Here is a 20,000-nt window from a genome sequence, read left to right as displayed (position 1 = left end):
AAAAAGCAATTGTAGGGGGTCTTTCCCCCTTTAAAATTAATTGAATTGGGGGGGGGGGGTGTTTGTTTGTTTGTTTGTTTGTTTGTTTGTTTGTTTGTTTGTTCGTTTCTGTATGGGGTCTATATTATTGTTACCGGAGAAGTTTCATGTTTAGTTTGGAAAGTTTTTCTTTTATTTTAGGTACAGCGCGCGCGCCACATCACGTGACACGGGTTTATAATAACGAAAAGATAGTCTTTTTATTTCTTTTTAGGTGGGGACTTTGAACAGACAACATGTATAGAGACGGAATAAACACAATGTAATTTCTTTTGTCATTGTAGGAAATTGACATTTTGATGACAGTTTACAAGCAGTGCATATTTTGGATTTAATTGATCCGGTGTAACTTTAAAACACATTTATTGATCATTTTCTGATATTGTACATTTTTCAGCACCTGTTTGTAACACAGATTAGTATTTCAATCTCGGAGCGGACATTTTATTGTAGGTTTTTACTGAGATTTACAGACCTAGCAAGCGATTTTTACGGCATTGCCATTTCTTTTCTCTAGGAAAAGCTTTGAGAGATATCTGCACCAAGTTTTTTTATAAACTTTCAGTACATGTATGCCCTGCTGACTGCAAATTTTGAGGTCGATTGTACTTGTAGTTTCAGAGAACATGTGGATTTTTTTTTCAGAAGTGACGCAAGAACAATATTGAATTTCGATTTTTCATGAAACATGATTTATTGATCATGATCATGATTGATTGATTGATTGATTGATTGATTGATTGATTGATTGATTGGTTGATTAGTTGGTTGGTTGGTTAAACACGTTGCTTAAACATGTTACTTAAACACGTTGGATAGGCTCAAAATTGGATCCCGTATTTAACGCATGAAACGGAAACATGCATTGATTGATTGATTGGTTGGTTGGTTGGTTGGTTGGTTGGTTAAACACGTTGGTTAAACATGTTGGTTAAACACATTGGTTAAACATATTGGTTAAACACGTTGGCTGGTTAAACACGTTGGATAGGCTCAATTTAAACAAGCGGGAAAAAGAACCATCTTGGATCCCGTATTTAACACATGAAACGGAAACATGCATTGATTGGTTGGTTGGTTAAACACGTTGGTTAAACATGTTGGTTAAACACGTTGGTTAAACATATTGGTGAAACACGTTGGCTGGTTAAACACGTTGGATAGGCTCAATTTAAACAAGCGAAAAAAAAAAACACATCTTGGATCCCGTATTTAACACATGAAACGGAAACATGCATGCATTGATTGATTGGTTGGTTGGTTGGTTGGTTGGTTAAACACGTTGGTTAAACATGTTGGTTAAACACGTTGGTTAAACATATTGGTTAAACACGTTTGATAGGCTCAATTAAAACAGGCGAAAAAAAAGAGACCTTGAATCCCGTATCAAACACATGAAACGGAAACATTGATTGATTGATTGATTGATTGATTGATTGATTGATTGATTGATTGGTTGGTTGGTTGGTTGGTTGAAATTCAAACACACATAAAACTGTTTAAATAATGCCAAAACCACATAATTTGATGACCTTGACCTTTGACATTGTAACCTTCGTCAAGGTCATTGCTCCACAAGGTCATTGCAAAAGACCCTATGGGTCAAGGACCTTTTGTTTAAGAGTTTTGCCTAAAAATGGCTTTTTAAAAACCATCGATGGGAGTTATGTCCCTTACATGATGGTAAAATCAATATAGTCATAATGTAAAAAAGTTGCTTCTTGAAGTACCAAGCATTTTTCACTGCTTAATTTTTTTGTATCTATAACCGTTCAAGAGTTATAGGGAAATCAAAGACATGTGAAAATCTAAAATATGACCTTGACCTTTGACCTTGACCTAATTTTCTAAGTTAGGAATCAGGGGACTCAAATAAAAACATTCCAGGGTTATACGGTTAAAGGTTTATGAGTTAAAAAAACATACCGACAAATTTATTCCGTAAAGGTACATAACTCCTATAAAATTTCATCGAATCGCTTCGATCCAAATTAGCCAAAAATTCCTGAGGATGTAACGAACAATTTGTAAAAAGAATTTTGTCGCTTTCTTATTTTGTTACGAAGGAGATGCACACACATGACAAACAGTGAATAGGGAGATAACTCTTACAAAGAAAATGGTCCGGCTTAGCAGGGTGAAATTTAAAAGCGCATAAACTATACGATACAATATGAAAAAAATCTAAGCGACATATTGCGAAACAAACATTTATCACAAGAACAAAATTTGGCGGAAGAAAAAAAAAAAAAAAATAATAATAATAATAATCGAACAAATACAATAGGCTTTCCACAGAAAAGTGGAAAGACCTAATAATATGGATAAAACTGGAGTTGTCGTTCGTTTTACGTTGATAGGATAGATAGCACACAACCTACATTCAGTTGTAAGTGGAGGGTTAAAAAAAAAAGGGGGGGGGGGGGGCAAAAGGGGGTCTCGGGGAGATTTTTTTTTTTTTTATTAACGGAACAGAATGGTTAAAAAGGTTTTTTACAATATAAATCAATTGCTTTAAAAAAGCAATTGTAGGGGGTCTTTCCCCCTTTAAAATTAATTGAATTGGGGGGGGGGGTTGTTTGTTTGTTTGTTTGTTTGTTTGTTTGTTTGTTTGTTTGTTCGTTTCTGTATGGGGTCTATATTATTGTTACCGGAGAAGTTTCATGTTTAGTTTGGAAAGTTTTTCTTTTATTTTAGGTACAGCGCGCGCGCCACATCACGTGACACGGGTTTATAATAACGAAAAGATAGTCTTTTTATTTCTTTTTAGGTGGGGACTTTGAACAGACAACATGTATAGAGACGGAATAAACACAATGTAATTTCTTTTGTCATTGTAGGAAATTGACATTTTGATGACAGTTTACAAGCAGTGCATATTTTGGATTTAATTGATCCGGTGTAACTTTAAAACACATTTATTGATCATTTTCTGATATTGTACATTTTTCAGCACCTGTTTGTAACACAGATTAGTATTTCAATCTCGGAGCGGACATTTTATTGTAGGTTTTTACTGAGATTTACAGACCTAGCAAGCGATTTTTACGGCATTGCCATTTCTTTTCTCTAGGAAAAGCTTTGAGAGATATCTGCACCAAGTTTTTTTATAAACTTTCAGTACATGTATGCCCTGCTGACTGCAAATTTTGAGGTCGATTGTACTTGTAGTTTCAGAGAACATGTGGATTTTTTTTTCAGAAGTGACGCAAGAACAATATTGAATTTCGATTTTTCATGAAACATGATTTATTGATCATGATCATGATTGATTGATTGATTGATTGATTGATTGATTGATTGATTGATTGGTTGATTAGTTGGTTGGTTGGTTAAACACGTTGCTTAAACATGTTACTTAAACACGTTGGATAGGCTCAAAATTGGATCCCGTATTTAACGCATGAAACGGAAACATGCATTGATTGATTGATTGGTTGGTTGGTTGGTTGGTTGGTTGGTTAAACACGTTGGTTAAACATGTTGGTTAAACACATTGGTTAAACATATTGGTTAAACACGTTGGCTGGTTAAACACGTTGGATAGGCTCAATTTAAACAAGCGGGAAAAAGAACCATCTTGGATCCCGTATTTAACACATGAAACGGAAACATGCATTGATTGGTTGGTTGGTTAAACACGTTGGTTAAACATGTTGGTTAAACACGTTGGTTAAACATATTGGTGAAACACGTTGGCTGGTTAAACACGTTGGATAGGCTCAATTTAAACAAGCGAAAAAAAAAAACACATCTTGGATCCCGTATTTAACACATGAAACGGAAACATGCATGCATTGATTGATTGGTTGGTTGGTTGGTTGGTTGGTTAAACACGTTGGTTAAACATGTTGGTTAAACACGTTGGTTAAACATATTGGTTAAACACGTTTGATAGGCTCAATTAAAACAGGCGAAAAAAAAGAGACCTTGAATCCCGTATCAAACACATGAAACGGAAACATTGATTGATTGATTGATTGATTGATTGATTGATTGATTGATTGATTGGTTGGTTGGTTGGTTGGTTGAAATTCAAACACACATAAAACTGTTTAAATAATGCCAAAACCACATAATTTGATGACCTTGACCTTTGACATTGTAACCTTCGTCAAGGTCATTGCTCCACAAGGTCATTGCAAAAGACCCTATGGGTCAAGGACCTTTTGTTTAAGAGTTTTGCCTAAAAATGGCTTTTTAAAAACCATCGATGGGAGTTATGTCCCTTACATGATGGTAAAATCAATATAGTCATAATGTAAAAAAGTTGCTTCTTGAAGTACCAAGCATTTTTCACTGCTTAATTTTTTTGTATCTATAACCGTTCAAGAGTTATAGGGAAATCAAAGACATGTGAAAATCTAAAATATGACCTTGACCTTTGACCTTGACCTAATTTTCTAAGTTAGGAATCAGGGGACTCAAATAAAAACATTCCAGGGTTATACGGTTAAAGGTTTATGAGTTAAAAAAACATACCGACAAATTTATTCCGTAAAGGTACATAACTCCTATAAAATTTCATCGAATCGCTTCGATCCAAATTAGCCAAAAATTCCTGAGGATGTAACGAACAATTTGTAAAAAGAATTTTGTCGCTTTCTTATTTTGTTACGAAGGAGATGCACACACATGACAAACAGTGAATAGGGAGATAACTCTTACAAAGAAAATGGTCCGGCTTAGCAGGGTGAAATTTAAAAGCGCATAAACTATACGATACAATATGAAAAAAATCTAAGCGACATATTGCGAAACAAACATTTATCACAAGAACAAAATTTGGCGGAAGAAAAAAAAAAAAAAAATAATAATAATAATAATCAGAACAAATACAATAGGCTTTCCACAGAAAAGTGGAAAGACCTAATAATATGGATAAAACTGGAGTTGTCGTTCGTTTTACGTTGATAGGATAGATAGCACACAACCTACATTCAGTTGTAAGTGGAGGGTTAAAAAAAAAAGGGGGGGGGGGGGCAAAAGGGGGTCTCGGGGAGATTTTTTTTTTTTTTATTAACGGAACAGAATGGTTAAAAAGGTTTTTTACAATATAAATCAATTGCTTTAAAAAAGCAATTGTAGGGGGTCTTTCCCCCTTTAAAATTAATTGAATTGGGGGGGGGGTGTTTGTTTGTTTGTTTGTTTGTTTGTTTGTTTGTTTGTTTGTTCGTTTCTGTATGGGGTCTATATTATTGTTACCGGAGAAGTTTCATGTTTAGTTTGGAAAGTTTTTCTTTTATTTTAGGTACAGCGCGCGCGCCACATCACGTGACACGGGTTTATAATAACGAAAAGATAGTCTTTTTATTTCTTTTTAGGTGGGGACTTTGAACAGACAACATGTATAGAGACGGAATAAACACAATGTAATTTCTTTTGTCATTGTAGGAAATTGACATTTTGATGACAGTTTACAAGCAGTGCATATTTTGGATTTAATTGATCCGGTGTAACTTTAAAACACATTTATTGATCATTTTCTGATATTGTACATTTTTCAGCACCTGTTTGTAACACAGATTAGTATTTCAATCTCGGAGCGGACATTTTATTGTAGGTTTTTACTGAGATTTACAGACCTAGCAAGCGATTTTTACGGCATTGCCATTTCTTTTCTCTAGGAAAAGCTTTGAGAGATATCTGCACCAAGTTTTTTTATAAACTTTCAGTACATGTATGCCCTGCTGACTGCAAATTTTGAGGTCGATTGTACTTGTAGTTTCAGAGAACATGTGGATTTTTTTTTCAGAAGTGACGCAAGAACAATATTGAATTTCGATTTTTCATGAAACATGATTTATTGATCATGATCATGATTGATTGATTGATTGATTGATTGATTGATTGATTGATTGATTGGTTGATTAGTTGGTTGGTTGGTTAAACACGTTGCTTAAACATGTTACTTAAACACGTTGGATAGGCTCAAAATTGGATCCCGTATTTAACGCATGAAACGGAAACATGCATTGATTGATTGATTGGTTGGTTGGTTGGTTGGTTGGTTGGTTAAACACGTTGGTTAAACATGTTGGTTAAACACATTGGTTAAACATATTGGTTAAACACGTTGGCTGGTTAAACACGTTGGATAGGCTCAATTTAAACAAGCGGGAAAAAGAACCATCTTGGATCCCGTATTTAACACATGAAACGGAAACATGCATTGATTGGTTGGTTGGTTAAACACGTTGGTTAAACATGTTGGTTAAACACGTTGGTTAAACATATTGGTGAAACACGTTGGCTGGTTAAACACGTTGGATAGGCTCAATTTAAACAAGCGAAAAAAAAAAACACATCTTGGATCCCGTATTTAACACATGAAACGGAAACATGCATGCATTGATTGATTGGTTGGTTGGTTGGTTGGTTGGTTAAACACGTTGGTTAAACATGTTGGTTAAACACGTTGGTTAAACATATTGGTTAAACACGTTTGATAGGCTCAATTAAAACAGGCGAAAAAAAAGAGACCTTGAATCCCGTATCAAACACATGAAACGGAAACATTGATTGATTGATTGATTGATTGATTGATTGATTGATTGATTGATTGGTTGGTTGGTTGGTTGGTTGAAATTCAAACACACATAAAACTGTTTAAATAATGCCAAAACCACATAATTTGATGACCTTGACCTTTGACATTGTAACCTTCGTCAAGGTCATTGCTCCACAAGGTCATTGCAAAAGACCCTATGGGTCAAGGACCTTTTGTTTAAGAGTTTTGCCTAAAAATGGCTTTTTAAAAACCATCGATGGGAGTTATGTCCCTTACATGATGGTAAAATCAATATAGTCATAATGTAAAAAAGTTGCTTCTTGAAGTACCAAGCATTTTTCACTGCTTAATTTTTTTGTATCTATAACCGTTCAAGAGTTATAGGGAAATCAAAGACATGTGAAAATCTAAAATATGACCTTGACCTTTGACCTTGACCTAATTTTCTAAGTTAGGAATCAGGGGACTCAAATAAAAACATTCCAGGGTTATACGGTTAAAGGTTTATGAGTTAAAAAAACATACCGACAAATTTATTCCGTAAAGGTACATAACTCCTATAAAATTTCATCGAATCGCTTCGATCCAAATTAGCCAAAAATTCCTGAGGATGTAACGAACAATTTGTAAAAAGAATTTTGTCGCTTTCTTATTTTGTTACGAAGGAGATGCACACACATGACAAACAGTGAATAGGGAGATAACTCTTACAAAGAAAATGGTCCGGCTTAGCAGGGTGAAATTTAAAAGCGCATAAACTATACGATACAATATGAAAAAAATCTAAGCGACATATTGCGAAACAAACATTTATCACAAGAACAAAATTTGGCGGAAGAAAAAAAAAAAAAAAATAATAATAATAATAATCAGAACAAATACAATAGGCTTTCCACAGAAAAGTGGAAAGACCTAATAATATGGATAAAACTGGAGTTGTCGTTCGTTTTACGTTGATAGGATAGATAGCACACAACCTACATTCAGTTGTAAGTGGAGGGTTAAAAAAAAAAGGGGGGGGGGGCAAAAGGGGGTCTCGGGGAGATTTTTTTTTTTTTTATTAACGGAACAGAATGGTTAAAAAGGTTTTTTACAATATAAATCAATTGCTTTAAAAAAGCAATTGTAGGGGGTCTTTCCCCCTTTAAAATTAATTGAATTGGGGGGGGGGTGTTTGTTTGTTTGTTTGTTTGTTTGTTTGTTTGTTTGTTTGTTCGTTTCTGTATGGGGTCTATATTATTGTTACCGGAGAAGTTTCATGTTTAGTTTGGAAAGTTTTTCTTTTATTTTAGGTACAGCGCGCGCGCCACATCACGTGACACGGGTTTATAATAACGAAAAGATAGTCTTTTTATTTCTTTTTAGGTGGGGACTTTGAACAGACAACATGTATAGAGACGGAATAAACACAATGTAATTTCTTTTGTCATTGTAGGAAATTGACATTTTGATGACAGTTTACAAGCAGTGCATATTTTGGATTTAATTGATCCGGTGTAACTTTAAAACACATTTATTGATCATTTTCTGATATTGTACATTTTTCAGCACCTGTTTGTAACACAGATTAGTATTTCAATCTCGGAGCGGACATTTTATTGTAGGTTTTTACTGAGATTTACAGACCTAGCAAGCGATTTTTACGGCATTGCCATTTCTTTTCTCTAGGAAAAGCTTTGAGAGATATCTGCACCAAGTTTTTTTATAAACTTTCAGTACATGTATGCCCTGCTGACTGCAAATTTTGAGGTCGATTGTACTTGTAGTTTCAGAGAACATGTGGATTTTTTTTTCAGAAGTGACGCAAGAACAATATTGAATTTCGATTTTTCATGAAACATGATTTATTGATCATGATCATGATTGATTGATTGATTGATTGATTGATTGATTGATTGATTGATTGGTTGATTAGTTGGTTGGTTGGTTAAACACGTTGCTTAAACATGTTACTTAAACACGTTGGATAGGCTCAAAATTGGATCCCGTATTTAACGCATGAAACGGAAACATGCATTGATTGATTGATTGGTTGGTTGGTTGGTTGGTTGGTTGGTTAAACACGTTGGTTAAACATGTTGGTTAAACACATTGGTTAAACATATTGGTTAAACACGTTGGCTGGTTAAACACGTTGGATAGGCTCAATTTAAACAAGCGGGAAAAAGAACCATCTTGGATCCCGTATTTAACACATGAAACGGAAACATGCATTGATTGGTTGGTTGGTTAAACACGTTGGTTAAACATGTTGGTTAAACACGTTGGTTAAACATATTGGTGAAACACGTTGGCTGGTTAAACACGTTGGATAGGCTCAATTTAAACAAGCGAAAAAAAAAAACACATCTTGGATCCCGTATTTAACACATGAAACGGAAACATGCATGCATTGATTGATTGGTTGGTTGGTTGGTTGGTTGGTTAAACACGTTGGTTAAACATGTTGGTTAAACACGTTGGTTAAACATATTGGTTAAACACGTTTGATAGGCTCAATTAAAACAGGCGAAAAAAAAGAGACCTTGAATCCCGTATCAAACACATGAAACGGAAACATTGATTGATTGATTGATTGATTGATTGATTGATTGATTGATTGATTGGTTGGTTGGTTGGTTGGTTGAAATTCAAACACACATAAAACTGTTTAAATAATGCCAAAACCACATAATTTGATGACCTTGACCTTTGACATTGTAACCTTCGTCAAGGTCATTGCTCCACAAGGTCATTGCAAAAGACCCTATGGGTCAAGGACCTTTTGTTTAAGAGTTTTGCCTAAAAATGGCTTTTTAAAAACCATCGATGGGAGTTATGTCCCTTACATGATGGTAAAATCAATATAGTCATAATGTAAAAAAGTTGCTTCTTGAAGTACCAAGCATTTTTCACTGCTTAATTTTTTTGTATCTATAACCGTTCAAGAGTTATAGGGAAATCAAAGACATGTGAAAATCTAAAATATGACCTTGACCTTTGACCTTGACCTAATTTTCTAAGTTAGGAATCAGGGGACTCAAATAAAAACATTCCAGGGTTATACGGTTAAAGGTTTATGAGTTAAAAAAACATACCGACAAATTTATTCCGTAAAGGTACATAACTCCTATAAAATTTCATCGAATCGCTTCGATCCAAATTAGCCAAAAATTCCTGAGGATGTAACGAACAATTTGTAAAAAGAATTTTGTCGCTTTCTTATTTTGTTACGAAGGAGATGCACACACATGACAAACAGTGAATAGGGAGATAACTCTTACAAAGAAAATGGTCCGGCTTAGCAGGGTGAAATTTAAAAGCGCATAAACTATACGATACAATATGAAAAAAATCTAAGCGACATATTGCGAAACAAACATTTATCACAAGAACAAAATTTGGCGGAAGAAAAAAAAAAAAAAAATAATAATAATAATAATCAGAACAAATACAATAGGCTTTCCACAGAAAAGTGGAAAGACCTAATAATATGGATAAAACTGGAGTTGTCGTTCGTTTTACGTTGATAGGATAGATAGCACACAACCTACATTCAGTTGTAAGTGGAGGGTTAAAAAAAAAAGGGGGGGGGGGGGCAAAAGGGGGTCTCGGGGAGATTTTTTTTTTTTTTATTAACGGAACAGAATGGTTAAAAAGGTTTTTTACAATATAAATCAATTGCTTTAAAAAAGCAATTGTAGGGGGTCTTTCCCCCTTTAAAATTAATTGAATTGGGGGGGGGGGTGTTTGTTTGTTTGTTTGTTTGTTTGTTTGTTTGTTTGTTTGTTCGTTTCTGTATGGGGTCTATATTATTGTTACCGGAGAAGTTTCATGTTTAGTTTGGAAAGTTTTTCTTTTATTTTAGGTACAGCGCGCGCGCCACATCACGTGACACGGGTTTATAATAACGAAAAGATAGTCTTTTTATTTCTTTTTAGGTGGGGACTTTGAACAGACAACATGTATAGAGACGGAATAAACACAATGTAATTTCTTTTGTCATTGTAGGAAATTGACATTTTGATGACAGTTTACAAGCAGTGCATATTTTGGATTTAATTGATCCGGTGTAACTTTAAAACACATTTATTGATCATTTTCTGATATTGTACATTTTTCAGCACCTGTTTGTAACACAGATTAGTATTTCAATCTCGGAGCGGACATTTTATTGTAGGTTTTTACTGAGATTTACAGACCTAGCAAGCGATTTTTACGGCATTGCCATTTCTTTTCTCTAGGAAAAGCTTTGAGAGATATCTGCACCAAGTTTTTTTATAAACTTTCAGTACATGTATGCCCTGCTGACTGCAAATTTTGAGGTCGATTGTACTTGTAGTTTCAGAGAACATGTGGATTTTTTTTTCAGAAGTGACGCAAGAACAATATTGAATTTCGATTTTTCATGAAACATGATTTATTGATCATGATCATGATTGATTGATTGATTGATTGATTGATTGATTGATTGATTGGTTGATTAGTTGGTTGGTTGGTTAAACACGTTGCTTAAACATGTTACTTAAACACGTTGGATAGGCTCAAAATTGGATCCCGTATTTAACGCATGAAACGGAAACATGCATTGATTGATTGATTGGTTGGTTGGTTGGTTGGTTGGTTGGTTAAACACGTTGGTTAAACATGTTGGTTAAACACATTGGTTAAACATATTGGTTAAACACGTTGGCTGGTTAAACACGTTGGATAGGCTCAATTTAAACAAGCGGGAAAAAGAACCATCTTGGATCCCGTATTTAACACATGAAACGGAAACATGCATTGATTGGTTGGTTGGTTAAACACGTTGGTTAAACATGTTGGTTAAACACGTTGGTTAAACATATTGGTGAAACACGTTGGCTGGTTAAACACGTTGGATAGGCTCAATTTAAACAAGCGAAAAAAAAAAACACATCTTGGATCCCGTATTTAACACATGAAACGGAAACATGCATGCATTGATTGATTGGTTGGTTGGTTGGTTGGTTGGTTAAACACGTTGGTTAAACATGTTGGTTAAACACGTTGGTTAAACATATTGGTTAAACACGTTTGATAGGCTCAATTAAAACAGGCGAAAAAAAAGAGACCTTGAATCCCGTATCAAACACATGAAACGGAAACATTGATTGATTGATTGATTGATTGATTGATTGATTGATTGATTGATTGGTTGGTTGGTTGGTTGGTTGAAATTCAAACACACATAAAACTGTTTAAATAATGCCAAAACCACATAATTTGATGACCTTGACCTTTGACATTGTAACCTTCGTCAAGGTCATTGCTCCACAAGGTCATTGCAAAAGACCCTATGGGTCAAGGACCTTTTGTTTAAGAGTTTTGCCTAAAAATGGCTTTTTAAAAACCATCGATGGGAGTTATGTCCCTTACATGATGGTAAAATCAATATAGTCATAATGTAAAAAAGTTGCTTCTTGAAGTACCAAGCATTTTTCACTGCTTAATTTTTTTGTATCTATAACCGTTCAAGAGTTATAGGGAAATCAAAGACATGTGAAAATCTAAAATATGACCTTGACCTTTGACCTTGACCTAATTTTCTAAGTTAGGAATCAGGGGACTCAAATAAAAACATTCCAGGGTTATACGGTTAAAGGTTTATGAGTTAAAAAAACATACCGACAAATTTATTCCGTAAAGGTACATAACTCCTATAAAATTTCATCGAATCGCTTCGATCCAAATTAGCCAAAAATTCCTGAGGATGTAACGAACAATTTGTAAAAAGAATTTTGTCGCTTTCTTATTTTGTTACGAAGGAGATGCACACACATGACAAACAGTGAATAGGGAGATAACTCTTACAAAGAAAATGGTCCGGCTTAGCAGGGTGAAATTTAAAAGCGCATAAACTATACGATACAATATGAAAAAAATCTAAGCGACATATTGCGAAACAAACATTTATCACAAGAACAAAATTTGGCGGAAGAAAAAAAAAAAAAAAATAATAATAATAATAATCAGAACAAATACAATAGGCTTTCCACAGAAAAGTGGAAAGACCTAATAATATGGATAAAACTGGAGTTGTCGTTCGTTTTACGTTGATAGGATAGATAGCACACAACCTACATTCAGTTGTAAGTGGAGGGTTAAAAAAAAAAGGGGGGGGGGGGGCAAAAGGGGGTCTCGGGGAGATTTTTTTTTTTTTTATTAACGGAACAGAATGGTTAAAAAGGTTTTTTACAATATAAATCAATTGCTTTAAAAAAGCAATTGTAGGGGGTCTTTCCCCCTTTAAAATTAATTGAATTGGGGGGGGGGGTGTTTGTTTGTTTGTTTGTTTGTTTGTTTGTTTGTTTGTTTGTTCGTTTCTGTATGGGGTCTATATTATTGTTACCGGAGAAGTTTCATGTTTAGTTTGGAAAGTTTTTCTTTTATTTTAGGTACAGCGCGCGCGCCACATCACGTGACACGGGTTTATAATAACGAAAAGATAGTCTTTTTATTTCTTTTTAGGTGGGGACTTTGAACAGACAACATGTATAGAGACGGAATAAACACAATGTAATTTCTTTTGTCATTGTAGGAAATTGACATTTTGATGACAGTTTACAAGCAGTGCATATTTTGGATTTAATTGATCCGGTGTAACTTTAAAACACATTTATTGATCATTTTCTGATATTGTACATTTTTCAGCACCTGTTTGTAACACAGATTAGTATTTCAATCTCGGAGCGGACATTTTATTGTAGGTTTTTACTGAGATTTACAGACCTAGCAAGCGATTTTTACGGCATTGCCATTTCTTTTCTCTAGGAAAAGCTTTGAGAGATATCTGCACCAAGTTTTTTTATAAACTTTCAGTACATGTATGCCCTGCTGACTGCAAATTTTGAGGTCGATTGTACTTGTAGTTTCAGAGAACATGTGGATTTTTTTTTCAGAAGTGACGCAAGAACAATATTGAATTTCGATTTTTCATGAAACATGATTTATTGATCATGATCATGATTGATTGATTGATTGATTGATTGATTGATTGATTGATTGATTGGTTGATTAGTTGGTTGGTTGGTTAAACACGTTGCTTAAACATGTTACTTAAACACGTTGGATAGGCTCAAAATTGGATCCCGTATTTAACGCATGAAACGGAAACATGCATTGATTGATTGATTGGTTGGTTGGTTGGTTGGTTGGTTGGTTAAACACGTTGGTTAAACATGTTGGTTAAACACATTGGTTAAACATATTGGTTAAACACGTTGGCTGGTTAAACACGTTGGATAGGCTCAATTTAAACAAGCGGGAAAAAGAACCATCTTGGATCCCGTATTTAACACATGAAACGGAAACATGCATTGATTGGTTGGTTGGTTAAACACGTTGGTTAAACATGTTGGTTAAACACGTTGGTTAAACATATTGGTGAAACACGTTGGCTGGTTAAACACGTTGGATAGGCTCAATTTAAACAAGCGAAAAAAAAAAACACATCTTGGATCCCGTATTTAACACATGAAACGGAAACATGCATGCATTGATTGATTGGTTGGTTGGTTGGTTGGTTGGTTAAACACGTTGGTTAAACATGTTGGTTAAACACGTTGGTTAAACATATTGGTTAAACACGTTTGATAGGCTCAATTAAAACAGGCGAAAAAAAAGAGACCTTGAATCCCGTATCAAACACATGAAACGGAAACATTGATTGATTGATTGATTGATTGATTGATTGATTGATTGATTGATTGGTTGGTTGGTTGGTTGGTTGAAATTCAAACACACATAAAACTGTTTAAATAATGCCAAAACCACATAATTTGATGACCTTGACCTTTGACATTGTAACCTTCGTCAAGGTCATTGCTCCACAAGGTCATTGCAAAAGACCCTATGGGTCAAGGACCTTTTGTTTAAGAGTTTTGCCTAAAAATGGCTTTTTAAAAACCATCGATGGGAGTTATGTCCCTTACATGATGGTAAAATCAATATAGTCATAATGTAAAAAAGTTGCTTCTTGAAGTACCAAGCATTTTTCACTGCTTAATTTTTTTGTATCTATAACCGTTCAAGAGTTATAGGGAAATCAAAGACATGTGAAAATCTAAAATATGACCTTGACCTTTGACCTTGACCTAATTTTCTAAGTTAGGAATCAGGGGACTCAAATAAAAACATTCCAGGGTTATACGGTTAAAGGTTTATGAGTTAAAAAAACATACCGACAAATTTATTCCGTAAAGGTACATAACTCCTATAAAATTTCATCGAATCGCTTCGATCCAAATTAGCCAAAAATTCCTGAGGATGTAACGAACAATTTGTAAAAAGAATTTTGTCGCTTTCTTATTTTGTTACGAAGGAGATGCACACACATGACAAACAGTGAATAGGGAGATAACTCTTACAAAGAAAATGGTCCGGCTTAGCAGGGTGAAATTTAAAAGCGCATAAACTATACGATACAATATGAAAAAAATCTAAGCGACATATTGCGAAACAAACATTTATCACAAGAACAAAATTTGGCGGAAGAAAAAAAAAAAAAAAATAATAATAATAATAATCAGAACAAATACAATAGGCTTTCCACAGAAAAGTGGAAAGACCTAATAATATGGATAAAACTGGAGTTGTCGTTCGTTTTACGTTGATAGGATAGATAGCACACAACCTACATTCAGTTGTAAGTGGAGGGTTAAAAAAAAAAGGGGGGGGGGGGGCAAAAGGGGGTCTCGGGGAGATTTTTTTTTTTTTTATTAACGGAACAGAATGGTTAAAAAGGTTTTTTACAATATAAATCAATTGCTTTAAAAAAGCAATTGTAGGGGGTCTTTCCCCCTTTAAAATTAATTGAATTGGGGGGGGGGGGGTGTTTGTTTGTTTGTTTGTTTGTTTGTTTGTTTGTTTGTTTGTTCGTTTCTGTATGGGGTCTATATTATTGTTACCGGAGAAGTTTCATGTTTAGTTTGGAAAGTTTTTCTTTTATTTTAGGTACAGCGCGCGCGCCACATCACGTGACACGGGTTTATAATAACGAAAAGATAGTCTTTTTATTTCTTTTTAGGTGGGGACTTTGAACAGACAACATGTATAGAGACGGAATAAACACAATGTAATTTCTTTTGTCATTGTAGGAAATTGACATTTTGATGACAGTTTACAAGCAGTGCATATTTTGGATTTAATTGATCCGGTGTAACTTTAAAACACATTTATTGATCATTTTCTGATATTGTACATTTTTCAGCACCTGTTTGTAACACAGATTAGTATTTCAATCTCGGAGCGGACATTTTATTGTAGGTTTTTACTGAGATTTACAGACCTAGCAAGCGATTTTTACGGCATTGCCATTTCTTTTCTCTAGGAAAAGCTTTGAGAGATATCTGCACCAAGTTTTTTTATAAACTTTCAGTACATGTATGCCCTGCTGACTGCAAATTTTGAGGTCGATTGTACTTGTAGTTTCAGAGAACATGTGGATTTTTTTTTCAGAAGTGACGCAAGAACAATATTGAATTTCGATTTTTCATGAAACATGATTTATTGATCATGATCATGATTGATTGATTGATTGATTGATTGATTGATTGATTGATTGATTGGTTGATTAGTTGGTTGGTTGGTTAAACACGTTGCTTAAACATGTTACTTAAACACGTTGGATAGGCTCAAAATTGGATCCCGTATTTAACGCATGAAACGGAAACATGCATTGATTGATTGATTGGTTGGTTGGTTGGTTGGTTGGTTGGTTAAACACGTTGGTTAAACATGTTGGTTAAACACATTGGTTAAACATATTGGTTAAACACGTTGGCTGGTTAAACACGTTGGATAGGCTCAATTTAAACAAGCGGGAAAAAGAACCATCTTGGATCCCGTATTTAACACATGAAACGGAAACATGCATTGATTGGTTGGTTGGTTAAACACGTTGGTTAAACATGTTGGTTAAACACGTTGGTTAAACATATTGGTGAAACACGTTGGCTGGTTAAACACGTTGGATAGGCTCAATTTAAACAAGCGAAAAAAAAAAACACATCTTGGATCCCGTATTTAACACATGAAACGGAAACATGCATGCATTGATTGATTGGTTGGTTGGTTGGTTGGTTGGTTAAACACGTTGGTTAAACATGTTGGTTAAACACGTTGGTTAAACATATTGGTTAAACACGTTTGATAGGCTCAATTAAAACAGGCGAAAAAAAAGAGACCTTGAATCCCGTATCAAACACATGAAACGGAAACATTGATTGATTGATTGATTGATTGATTGATTGATTGATTGATTGATTGGTTGGTTGGTTGGTTGGTTGAAATTCAAACACACATAAAACTGTTTAAATAATGCCAAAACCACATAATTTGATGACCTTGACCTTTGACATTGTAACCTTCGTCAAGGTCATTGCTCCACAAGGTCATTGCAAAAGACCCTATGGGTCAAGGACCTTTTGTTTAAGAGTTTTGCCTAAAAATGGCTTTTTAAAAACCATCGATGGGAGTTATGTCCCTTACATGATGGTAAAATCAATATAGTCATAATGTAAAAAAGTTGCTTCTTGAAGTACCAAGCATTTTTCACTGCTTAATTTTTTTGTATCTATAACCGTTCAAGAGTTATAGGGAAATCAAAGACATGTGAAAATCTAAAATATGACCTTGACCTTTGACCTTGACCTAATTTTCTAAGTTAGGAATCAGGGGACTCAAATAAAAACATTCCAGGGTTATACGGTTAAAGGTTTATGAGTTAAAAAAACATACCGACAAATTTATTCCGTAAAGGTACATAACTCCTATAAAATTTCATCGAATCGCTTCGATCCAAATTAGCCAAAAATTCCTGAGGATGTAACGAACAATTTGTAAAAAGAATTTTGTCGCTTTCTTATTTTGTTACGAAGGAGATGCACACACATGACAAACAGTGAATAGGGAGATAACTCTTACAAAGAAAATGGTCCGGCTTAGCAGGGTGAAATTTAAAAGCGCATAAACTATACGATACAATATGAAAAAAATCTAAGCGACATATTGCGAAACAAACATTTATCACAAGAACAAAATTTGGCGGAAGAAAAAAAAAAAAAAAATAATAATAATAATAATCAGAACAAATACAATAGGCTTTCCACAGAAAAGTGGAAAGACCTAATAATATGGATAAAACTGGAGTTGTCGTTCGTTTTACGTTGATAGGATAGATAGCACACAACCTACATTCAGTTGTAAGTGGAGGGTTAAAAAAAAAAGGGGGGGGGGGGGCAAAAGGGGGTCTCGGGGAGATTTTTTTTTTTTTTATTAACGGAACAGAATGGTTAAAAAGGTTTTTTACAATATAAATCAATTGCTTTAAAAAAGCAATTGTAGGGGGTCTTTCCCCCTTTAAAATTAATTGAATTGGGGGGGGGGGTGTTTGTTTGTTTGTTTGTTTGTTTGTTTGTTTGTTTGTTTGTTCGTTTCTGTATGGGGTCTATATTATTGTTACCGGAGAAGTTTCATGTTTAGTTTGGAAAGTTTTTCTTTTATTTTAGGTACAGCGCGCGCGCCACATCACGTGACACGGGTTTATAATAACGAAAAGATAGTCTTTTTATTTCTTTTTAGGTGGGGACTTTGAACAGACAACATGTATAGAGACGGAATAAACACAATGTAATTTCTTTTGTCATTGTAGGAAATTGACATTTTGATGACAGTTTACAAGCAGTGCATATTTTGGATTTAATTGATCCGGTGTAACTTTAAAACACATTTATTGATCATTTTCTGATATTGTACATTTTTCAGCACCTGTTTGTAACACAGATTAGTATTTCAATCTCGGAGCGGACATTTTATTGTAGGTTTTTACTGAGATTTACAGACCTAGCAAGCGATTTTTACGGCATTGCCATTTCTTTTCTCTAGGAAAAGCTTTGAGAGATATCTGCACCAAGTTTTTTTATAAACTTTCAGTACATGTATGCCCTGCTGACTGCAAATTTTGAGGTCGATTGTACTTGTAGTTTCAGAGAACATGTGGATTTTTTTTTCAGAAGTGACGCAAGAACAATATTGAATTTCGATTTTTCATGAAACATGATTTATTGATCATGATCATGATTGATTGATTGATTGATTGATTGATTGATTGATTGATTGATTGGTTGATTAGTTGGTTGGTTGGTTAAACACGTTGCTTAAACATGTTACTTAAACACGTTGGATAGGCTCAAAATTGGATCCCGTATTTAACGCATGAAACGGAAACATGCATTGATTGATTGATTGGTTGGTTGGTTGGTTGGTTGGTTGGTTAAACACGTTGGTTAAACATGTTGGTTAAACACATTGGTTAAACATATTGGTTAAACACGTTGGCTGGTTAAACACGTTGGATAGGCTCAATTTAAACAAGCGGGAAAAAGAACCATCTTGGATCCCGTATTTAACACATGAAACGGAAACATGCATTGATTGGTTGGTTGGTTAAACACGTTGGTTAAACATGTTGGTTAAACACGTTGGTTAAACATATTGGTGAAACACGTTGGCTGGTTAAACACGTTGGATAGGCTCAATTTAAACAAGCGAAAAAAAAAAACACATCTTGGATCCCGTATTTAACACATGAAACGGAAACATGCATGCATTGATTGATTGGTTGGTTGGTTGGTTGGTTGGTTAAACACGTTGGTTAAACATGTTGGTTAAACACGTTGGTTAAACATATTGGTTAAACACGTTTGATAGGCTCAATTAAAACAGGCGAAAAAAAAGAGACCTTGAATCCCGTATCAAACACATGAAACGGAAACATTGATTGATTGATTGATTGATTGATTGATTGATTGATTGATTGATTGGTTGGTTGGTTGGTTGGTTGAAATTCAAACACACATAAAACTGTTTAAATAATGCCAAAACCACATAATTTGATGACCTTGACCTTTGACATTGTAACCTTCGTCAAGGTCATTGCTCCACAAGGTCATTGCAAAAGACCCTATGGGTCAAGGACCTTTTGTTTAAGAGTTTTGCCTAAAAATGGCTTTTTAAAAACCATCGATGGGAGTTATGTCCCTTACATGATGGTAAAATCAATATAGTCATAATGTAAAAAAGTTGCTTCTTGAAGTACCAAGCATTTTTCACTGCTTAATTTTTTTGTATCTATAACCGTTCAAGAGTTATAGGGAAATCAAAGACATGTGAAAATCTAAAATATGACCTTGACCTTTGACCTTGACCTAATTTTCTAAGTTAGGAATCAGGGGACTCAAATAAAAACATTCCAGGGTTATACGGTTAAAGGTTTATGAGTTAAAAAAACATACCGACAAATTTATTCCGTAAAGGTACATAACTCCTATAAAATTTCATCGAATCGCTTCGATCCAAATTAGCCAAAAATTCCTGAGGATGTAACGAACAATTTGTAAAAAGAATTTTGTCGCTTTCTTATTTTGTTACGAAGGAGATGCACACACAT

This window comes from Mytilus trossulus, chromosome 11 (assembly GCF_036588685.1).
Source record: "Mytilus trossulus isolate FHL-02 chromosome 11, PNRI_Mtr1.1.1.hap1, whole genome shotgun sequence".
In the NCBI taxonomy this organism is placed as follows: Eukaryota; Metazoa; Mollusca; class Bivalvia; order Mytilida; family Mytilidae; genus Mytilus; species Mytilus trossulus.
The sequence above is the reverse complement of the archived record's forward strand: the minus strand, read 5'-3'. Positions refer to the sequence as shown.